Source organism: Bos mutus, chromosome 1, assembly GCF_027580195.1.
Source record: "Bos mutus isolate GX-2022 chromosome 1, NWIPB_WYAK_1.1, whole genome shotgun sequence".
In the NCBI taxonomy this organism is placed as follows: Eukaryota; Metazoa; Chordata; class Mammalia; order Artiodactyla; family Bovidae; genus Bos; species Bos mutus.
In genome coordinates, this window is record NC_091617.1 from 79,562,718 (window position 1) to 79,573,332 (window position 10,615).

Consider the following 10,615-nt stretch of genomic DNA (forward strand, 5'->3'; position numbering starts at 1 on the left):
GGGGCTCCAAAATCACTGCAGATGGTGACTGCAGCCATGAAATTAAAAGACACTTAATCCTTGGAAGGAAAGTTATGATCAACCTAGATAGCATATTCAAAAGCAGAGACATTACTTTGCCAACAAAGGTTCGTCTAGTCAAGGCTATGGTTTTTCCAGTGGTCATGTATGGATGTGAGAGTTGGCCTGTGAAGAAGGCTGAGCGTCAAAGAATTGATGCTTTTGAACTGTGGTGTTGGAGAAGACTCTTGAGAGTCCCTTGGACTGCAAGGAGATCCAACCAGTCCATTCTGAAGGAGATCAGCCCTGGGATTTCTTTGGAGGGAATGATGCTGAAGCTGAAACTCCAGTAACTTGGGCCACCTCAGGCGAAGAGTTGACTCATTGAAAAAGACTTTGATGCTGGGAGGGATTGGGGGCAGAAGGAGAAGGGGACGACAGAGGATGAGATGCTGGATGGCATCACTGACTCGATGGACGTGAGTCTGAGTGAACTCCGGGAGTTGGTGATGGACAGCGAGGCCTGGCATGCTGCGATTCATGGGGTCACAAAGAGTCAGACATGACTGAGCGACTGAACTGAACTGAACCACAGGACCACCAGGGAATTGTCCTTCACAATGACTTTTAAAACCATCTATGTGAAGATAGGTAAAGATATTAATAGAGTTGAAAAAATGCAAAAAATTGAGGAGGACCATGGAATGGGGTGTTGAACAAGGACAAGTTTATACTCATTAATCCAGGGTTATTAAGTTCTATTGTGTAATCAAGATATGGAGGTTTTTCTAGCTCTACCCTTATAAAAACTGAAATAAAGATACATTGTTGTACTTCAAATCAATACATCTTAAACCATGGTATGGGTAAAAATCAATAGGAAGAGCTATCTGAAATGCAGATTACGTGGGACTCCACCCTCCCAACCCAGATCCAGTAGATCTAATCTGAGGTGGGGCCAGCTTTTTATTTTGGAAAATTCTAAACCTAAAGACCAACCTAGATAGCATATTCAAAAGCAGAGACATTACTTTGCCAACAAAGGTTCTTCTAGTCAAGACTATGGTTTTTCCAGTGGTCATGTATGGATGTGAGAGTTGGACTGTGAAGAAGGCTGAGCGCCGAAGAATTGATGCTTTTGAACTGTGGTGTTGGAGAAGACTCTTGAGAGTCCCTTGGACTGCAAGGAGATCCAACCAGTCCATTCTGAAGGAGATCAGCCCTGGGATTTCTTTGGAAGGAATGATGCTAAAGCTGAAACTCCAGTACTATGGCCACCTCATGTGAAGAGTTGATTCATTGGAAAAGACCCTGATGCTGGGAGGGATTGGGGGCAGGAGGAGAAGGGGACGACAGAGGATGAGATGGCTGGATGGCATCACTGACTCGATGGACGTGAGTCTGAGTGAACTCTGGGAGTTGGTGATGGACCGGGAGGCCTGGCGTGCTGTGATTCATGGGGTCGCAGGGAGTCGGACACGACTGAGCAACTGATCTGATCTGAAACCTAAAGAAAAGTTGCAAGAAAATTCAACAAATGCCAAATGTTTGAAACACCGATTATTAACAGTTCACTACATTTGTTTTCTCTCATATTTATCCGTGACTCTTTCTTAACTTCTGAAAGTCACAGACATAGTAGTGACTGTTCAGTTCTAATGCTTCAGCACTACATCCTAAAAACAATGATACTCTTTTCATAAAAGGACAAACTTTTTTTCTTTCTCCACATTCCTTAGGATTATATAACAATAATGTATCCTGCCTAAGGACAGTCTTTGGATTCAACCTTCTGTTATCTTAAAATGTAAATTATGGGAGTAGACCTGGTCTTTACAAGGATGTATCTTGCCTAAGGACAGTGTTATCTTAAAACGTAAATTATGGGAGTAGGTCTGATGAGGTCTTTACAACCTCCAGACATTCTTTGGATTATATAACCTCATTATTAACGCTAGCAAGGGGGTACTCTTTCTACCCCCTTCTGATGGCTGTGTCAGAAGCTTTCTCTATCTCCTTCATACTTTAATAAAACTTTATTACACACACACACACACACAAAGCACAAAGTATCATTATACTCCCAAATTTACTATTGATGTAATAATTATAAAACTATCTATATTCAACATTTCTCAAATGTCCCAGCAATTTACTTTGTGACCTTAAAAACAAAAATCTAGGATTTTATCATCAGAAATTCTATTACATATATGTGTGTATACATTGTATGTGTGTGTAGTGTATGCTTGTGTGTCTTATGACCTCGTAAATCTGGTTTGGGTGTTTTTCTTGTCTGTCATAACACTGACATCTTTGAAGATTCCAGACCAGTTTGTTTTGTTTCTTTGTTTTAGAATGTCCCTCACTTTGAATTTCTCTGATCATTCCCTCATTATAGATTCGTCTTCAATATTCTTGCCAAGAATATTACATATAAGTGGCAAAGCATCTTCCCCAATCCTTCAGGTTAGGAGGTGTTAGAATTACCCATTACCCCTGTGCGATTTTGATTCAGGTTAGTCTGTAGACAGCACGGTTTCCCAGGTGACTCAGTAGTAACGAATCCTCCTGCCAAGCAGATGTGGCTCTGATCCCTGAGTCAGGAAGATCCCCAGGGGGAAGAAATGGCAGGCTACTCCAGTATTCTTTCCTGGAAAAACCGCACGGACAGAGGAGCCTAGCAGGCTCAGTCCATGGGGTTGCAAGAGTCGGGCACAACAACTAAACAATGATAGACAACACTTTAACAGAAACCCGCCTTTAAAAATTTGAAAATTTATGTTTTATTTGAAGAAATAAAACTTGGTCAGAGTTCTGTATTATCAGCTCAAATCCTTTATTTAAACTGCTAAAAGCATTCAGTTCATTTCATTTCAGTCACTCAGTCGTGTCCGACTCTGTGACCCCATGGACTGCAGCATGCCGGGCTTCCCTGTCCATCACCAACTCCCAGAGCTTACTCAAACTCATGTCCATTGAGTCGGTGATACCATCCAACCATCTCATCCTCTATCGTCCCCTTCTCCTCCAGCCTCAGTCTTTCCTAGCATCAGGGTCCTTTCAAATGAGTCAGTTCTTTGCATCAGGTGGCCAAAGTATTGGAGTTCCAGCTTTAGCATCAGTCCTTCCAAAGAATATTCAGGACTGATTTCCTTTAGGATTGACTGGTTGTATCTCCTTGCGGTCCAAGGGACTCTCAAGAGTCTTCTCCAACACCACAGTTCAAAAGCATCAGTTCTTTGGCACTCAGCTTTCTTTATGGCCCAACTCTCATATTCATATATGACTACTGGAAAAACCATAGCTTTGACTAGACAGACCTTTGTTGGCAAAGTAGTGTCTCTGCTCTTTCATATGCTGTGTAGGTTGGTCATAGCTTTTCTTCCAAGGAGCAAGTGGCTTTTAATTTCATGGCTACCATAACCATCTTCAGTGATTTTGGAGTCCAAGAAAATAGTCTGTCATTGTTTCCATTGTTTCCAGTCTATTTGCCACGAAGTGATGGGACTGGATGCCCTGATCTTAGTTTTCTGAATGTTAAGTTTAAACCAACTTTTTCACTCTCCTCTTTCATTTTCATCAAGAGGCTCTTTAATTCTTCTTTGCTTTCTGCCATAAGGGTGGGATCATCTGCATATCTGAGGTTATTGATATTTCTCCCCGATAAAAGCATTAACAACAAATAACTAGTATGGTATAGTGCTGGGTCCTTGCAGACACCAAGAAAATTAAAGGGGGCACAATTCTTGCTTTGGATCCAATTGCGAAAGTAAAATAGCACATACAAACAAGAGAACAATTTTCCATCAGGTGATTAAAGATTACAAAACTTTATAAGACTTGGTGAGAAAACATACTCTTATATTGTTGGGAGTTAAGTGTAATATTTTTGAGACTATTTTAGCAGTATGAAGAATTAGATTGCATATGTCCTTTGACCCAACAACTCCAGTTAAGAGTTTTAGGCTGGGCATGTAATAGTACAAGAACCCAAAACTCTGTCCCTCTTGCCCACCTGTCTTCCCGTCCCCACCCCCACTCCCCTCAGTGCACATTCCTTTCCTCATTATTTTGAGACAACTTAAATGCCTGCCAAAATTAGATTGGTTAATAAGTTATATGCCATGCGCATTAGTTAGTCTCTTCTAGGAAGAGAGAATAGACACGCTTTCCCTATTTCTCCCACTTAGTACAACTCAAACCTCTGCATGTTATGTATACAGCAAACCCAAGAACACTGAGAGGTAGAGAAACTAGGAACTTGGAGATGGACTTCGTGGTAAGTTCCCTGGGTTTTCCTCTTGCATCATAGATCCCCAGTTGGAAATGAAGAAGTCGGCAACCCACATAAGCTAACAGGCAACAGATCAAAAACAAGGTCCAGCAAAAAGTCTGCTCCTTCTAGCCAGAAGCTGAAGAAAAGGGGCATCCTGGGAAGACAGAAAAGCTTCAGACAATAAACTATTCCAGCCAAATACCAGAGAAGAAACTAAACTGTGGTCCTACTCACAACCCCACCAGCAAAGGCCAAGGGGGAAGCCTATGATTCCACCCCAAGACTCATGGGGCACCTTGGTATTCCCATCACCACCACTGTGGTGTCACAGAGATCTCAGGGAAGCCTACACTTCCGTACCCAGCAGGCAATAACCAAGGCACTGTTTTCTCCTCACCTGGGGTGGTGGCAATTCAGAACATCAGGAAGCTCACCATCTCACAGTGGCAACAAGGCCACTTGTCACTGTGCTGGTGGAGAGCATCCGGGAGCTGGAATTCCCAGCCCTGCCCAACAGTAACAAGGGGCACCTCCCTCAGCTGTCCCGAGGCTAGTAGGGAATGTGGACTTTCACCTCCTCCTGGCAATAGAGAGGTGGTGCCAGAGCAGTGTCAGAGAAAGCCAGCTAAAACAAAAGATTTAAGACCTAATAACCATGTGAAAAAATGCTCATTATCACTGATCACTAGAGAAATGCAATCAAAAGCACGAGGAGATGGCACTTCACAGCCATTAGAATAGCCACGATTTAAAAAAACAGCAACAGCACAGAAAAGAACAAGTGCTGGCAAGGCTTGGGAGAAATTGAAACCCTTGTACATTGCCACTTACGGTGACTCTTCAAAAAGTAAACTCAGTGAGAATTCCCTGGCAGTCCTAAAATCAAGTTGTCAGAAAAGCTGTCTCTGGTCCTTCTGGAGGTCTTAGGGAAAAATCTGTTTTTTCCTTTTCCACCTTCTAGAGGCTGCCCATATTCCTTGGCTCCTGGCCACATCCCTCTGCTTCCATTATTGTCACATCTGTTCTAACTCTGACCTTCTTCCTTTCCTCATATAAGGACTTGTGGTTCCAGTGGGTCCACCTGGATAATCCAGAATAATCCCTCCACCTTGGGACCTTTAACTTAATCACACCTGAACAGTCCCTTTTGCCATGTAAGATAACACAGTCACAGGTTTGGGGGATTAGGATGTAGACATATATGGGGGACATTATTCTGCCTGCCACAATGACCAATCAGCTTTGTTGAATAGTGTATAAAATAAGAACCAAGAGGAGACAGTAAAGACATTATTAGAATAAAGTTGAAAAGTTTCTAAGAAGTTGTGCATTTTAGTCCAAAAATGGCAAAATTATTATTTTTTGCTTCTTCTATTCTTAGGTTAAACAAACCAATGACCAGTGATGGAAAGTGTTTGTTTGTTTTTCACTGCTGGCAGTAATTCCTTACACATATAGTAAGCACTTAAGTATTTTTGAATGAATGAGTGAAAACTATAAGAATAAATAGTAGAACTACAAAGATCAAGGCATATTATCTATTTCATATAGTGATTTGTAATGTTGATATGCTGTTTAAATTACTCTTTAAAATTTCTTTTAAAGATTAAAACTACTCCTGCTATTCATATTCAAAAAGGATATATCCTGATGTCTGTCCCCTTTAGCTTATATGACCATTTCTGTCCTCTGGATTTGTAGGCCTGCATTTATCTACTAAAATGATGATTTACATAAAGGTGCTTTTTAAAAAAAATATTTATTTTTATTTATTTGCACCAGGTCTTAGTTGCTGCACAGCTGCAGTATGTAGGATCTTTAGTTGCACCTGTGTGATCTACTTCCCTGACCAGGGATCTAAGCCAGGCCCCATGCATTAAAAGCATGGAGTCTTAGCCACCAGACAACCAGGTAAGTCATTACATAAGAGTGCTTTTAATAAGAAGCTGTTTTAAACTATCTGGACTATAAAACAAACTGAGTTCTACTTGCAATTTTTTATCTTACTTTTTTGGTTGCACAAGCAATAATTTAAAAACAATAAAGGGCATTTTAAAAATAAAATTTCTCCTAACCCTACTACGTTAAGGAACAAAGCTCAGCATTTTCCTCCTATTCACTGCTCCATCCAATACCACCACTGCTTTGGCATTGTTACTTCTGCTGATGTTGTTTGTGAATTTTGTATGGTGAATTTGCCCACATTTAAAAGTGGGCCTAGAGCATGGGCTGGATAGTGGTGGTCCTTAGGTCCAATCTGTGCATCTGAAGCTGGGGTGCAGTAGACATAGAAGTGAAGTGGCAGTTTAAAGACTTCATTTACTTGGAATAATTCCAGCCATTCTTCAACTATTCAGACTTCATGATTTTTAACATACTTGAGTACCATCTGAATTATTTACCTATTTTTTATATAAGTCAACTTATATTTACTTTTCTTGAGTTAAATCACAGGTTTAATTTGTTGTATCTTCTAATACTGATTAAAATAATTACCTGTGGGGACTTGCCTGGTGATCCAGTGGTTAAGACTCTGTACTCCCAATGCAGGGGGTCCCCAGGTTCAATCCCTGGTCAGGGAACTAGATCCCACATGCCACAGCTAAGACCTGATGTGGCCAAATGAATGAACATTAAATAAAATAATTACCTAAAAAATCAAAATAAATACTGTGAATCAATATAGTTCATCTGAACTTTTCTGTTTGGTATACACTGTTTCAGATGGATTGTAGATCTATGAAATCTGTAGTCATTAGCCAGACCATGGCAGAGGGAAATTAGATCTTGGTTTCCAGTTTTGAATTCTGAATGAAAGGCCAGCTAAAATCAGTGACTAGCCAGATAAATATTAATCATCAGTTGTTTCTGATGAAAGCCTTTTTTATTATATTAATAAGACTTAAAAAAAGGGGGGACCACTCTGCCATCTTCCTGACTCCCATAGAGAGGCTGAGGTGATGTATAACTAGCTGGTGTTCCCTGACCTAGTTACACTAGCTGTTTGGGAAGGCCTTTGAGTCTGAAATGAGAAGGTGGTCAAGGCATTGTGCCCTTTGCTTGCTAGAAGCTTCTATTTTTCTTTTCCTTCAAAATCCTTTTGAAAAGTAACTTTAAATTTTTATACTTACAGTTGATCCAAAGAAAAGAAATTATATAGGCTGTAGTGTCATTGAATAAGCTTTGGAAAACGGGGTGCAGTCAAGAAACCTATTATGTTAAATACTTGAAATTTTCAGAGTATTAGGCTGACCATCATCCTCTTCATTAACAAGGCAAGAACTAGAAATATGTATAATCTAGTGATATCATGAATAAGCAGACCAGAGCATCGGAGGAAAAGTCTTGCTTAAGTGTAGTTTATAAGGCTCTGTCTCTTGTTACATTCAATAAGAAATACCAAAAATTGTCCTAATATGTCCACTGCTACTTAACTGTTTTTCCTGAGCTGATCATTCATGTTTAAACACCCTTCTATTGCAAAACAAACACTTTGCAGTGTTTCCTTAATCTACAGAATATGTTTGCAGTAGAAAATAGAATTTGTTCTCTTAAATCGTTGTTGAACTTTAATAGCCTTCATTTAATATGACCTATCTTTCTCTATAACCTGATGTCTCTTCAGTTCAGTTGATGAAAAACCCCAGACCCTGTGTTTAGCTGTCTTTTTGTTCACTGTACAAGTTTGGAGAAAAAAAAAAAAAAAGATGATTCTAATAGATTTAACTCTAAATACACCTCAAAACTGCTCTGGGGACTTCCCTGGTGGTCCAGTGGTTAATAATCCATCTGCACATGCAGGGAACGTGAGTTAATCCCTGGTCTGGGAATATCCCCGGCTTGCCTGGAGCCCGTGCTTCGCTACAAGAGAAGCCACGGCAATGAGAAGCCGGCGCACCACACCTAGCGAGTAACCCCACTCGCTACAACAGAGAAAAGCCCTCACACAACAAGGAAGATCCAGCGCAGCCCAAAATAAAGAAATTAAAAACAACAAACAAAAAACTGCTTGGACTGAACTCCCTGTCCGGCCCAAGAAGGGGAAAAGCAGAAACTCTGGGGCCTTCAGTGGAATGCTTCCTGTTTTTCTTGCTCTGATTCAGGATTAGCTGCTCAACCTGTTGGACTCACTGAAAGGAAAATCTATCAAATGAACTAAAAAATGAGATGCTGAGGTTAAAAAGTAGAGTCAGGGAATGCATTCTTACATAAATTTAGGTTAATCTGCGCAAAGGTATTTGATAAGATAGAGGGATACTTGTAGACAGTAGGAATCACTGAGGGGATAGACTCTCAACAAAGTACAGATTGAGGAGTAATTACTACATTTTCCTTGTCCTTCAGTCACTCAGTCAGGTCCAACTTCTTGCAACCCCATGGACTGCAGCACACCAGGCTTCTGTCCACCATCTCCTGGATCTTGCTCAAACTCATGTCCGTTGAGTTGGTGATGCCGACCTGTCATCTTATCCTCTGTCGTCCCCTTCTCCTGCCTTCAATCTTTCCCAACATCAAGGTCTTTTCCAATGAATCAGTTCTTCATATCAGGTGGCCAAAGTATTAGAGCTTCAGCATCAGTCCTTCCAATCAATCAGTTCAGTTCAGTCGCTCAGTCATGTCCAACTCTTTCCAATGAATATTCAGGACTGATTTCCTTTAGGATGGACTGATTTGATCTCCTTGAAGTCCAAGGGACTCTCAAGAGTCTTCTCCAACACTACAGTTCAAAAGCATCAATTCTTCGATGCTCAGCTTTCTTTATGGTCCAACTCTCACATCCATACATGACTACTGGAAAAATCATAGCTTTGACTAGACAGACCTTTGTCAGTAAAGTAATATCTCTGCTTTTTAATAGGCTATCTAGGTTGGTCATAGCTTTTCTTCCAAGGAGCAAGCATCTTTTAATTTCATGGCTGTAGTCACCAATTTGGGTTGCCTTAGGCTTACCTGGTGGCTCAGAGGGTAAAGCATCTGCCTGCAATGCAGGAGACCCGGGTTCAATCCCTGGGTCGGGAAGATCCCCTAGAGAAGGAAATGGCAACCCACTCCAGTATTCTTGCCTGGAGAATCCCATGGACAGAGGAGCCTGGTGGGCTACAGTCCATGGAGTCACAAAGAGTCAGACACGACTGAGTGACTTCACTTTCACTTTCCTTCTTTGACCCTGATTCCTAGAGGCAAAAAAACTGTGGAGAGATTGGAAGGTACAGAGATTAGAGAGATTAAATGATTTACTTCAAAATGCTTGCATTTGAATGCATTCCTTGAGAGAATAGTGATCAGAAGTCCCCCTGGGCGATCCCTTAGGCTAACTAGTGGGAACTGAGGTTTCAACTCAGGCAACTGCTAAATAGTTTGTGGATCTAGATAGATTGTTAGGCTCCTAAGGGTATCAGTGGCCCCAACTTTCCTCCACCCCACCCTCCTCCTTCAAATGGGGACCTATATTATTTAAGTCTTGATTTTTGGTTAAAGTTAGAAGGCTGGTAGTTAACCTCTGCCATCTCTTGAAAACTCATTAAAATAATGGTAAAAATCTTGTTGAAAAGACTTAAACACTCAAGAAAATGGGAAAAGAGACAACAGCCCACTAAACTTAAAAAACAAGTGGGAAAATCATGAGACAATTAGCAGATGGGAGAGAGCTTAGTCCTAAATTCAGAGTGGGGGAAAGTTGATAAGCAACTTCATTTATATTGCAGAGCAATCAAAAGACTAAGAAATTGGCAGGGCCGTGTTCTTGTGGGGATGTGAGATTAAAACATGAACACTGGTTGAAAGTCTGTTGAAAACACAGAAAGTGCGAAAGCAGAGAGAAGCAAGCACATTTCTACCCTCAATCACCTCCAGGCTCTGTGGATTCCAGGAGCCCAGAATAAGTGCCTATGCTGCCAAACCCAGGTTTGTGTGCATGAACCTGGAGGTTCATGTTTGGCCTCACTAGGTCAAACAAACTGAAAGGTCAGGGTTCGGAGCAGAGAAAGGTTTACTGCAAGGGCCAAGCAAGCAGTACAGGCAGTGGCTCATGCTCAAAAGACCCTGGACACCAGCTCTTTCTTTGCTGACCCTGGATTAGAACTCTGTGGCTGCAGAGAAAACTCAGGAATAAAAATAGAGAAAGTGACCCTTTAGGCTGAAATCACTGGCAACCCCACAAGAAGTAAAGGAGGAAAAATAAACCCAGGGATCAGAAAAGCCAACAGACCAGTTAATAAAACCTTACAGTGATTGTTAAATTGAAGTTTCCTAGAACAATGGGAATTCCCAGAATGTGAAGTGGTCCGAGGAAGACTCAGGTGTGACCAAAAGCAATTGCCCAGGGTCTCAAGCCCA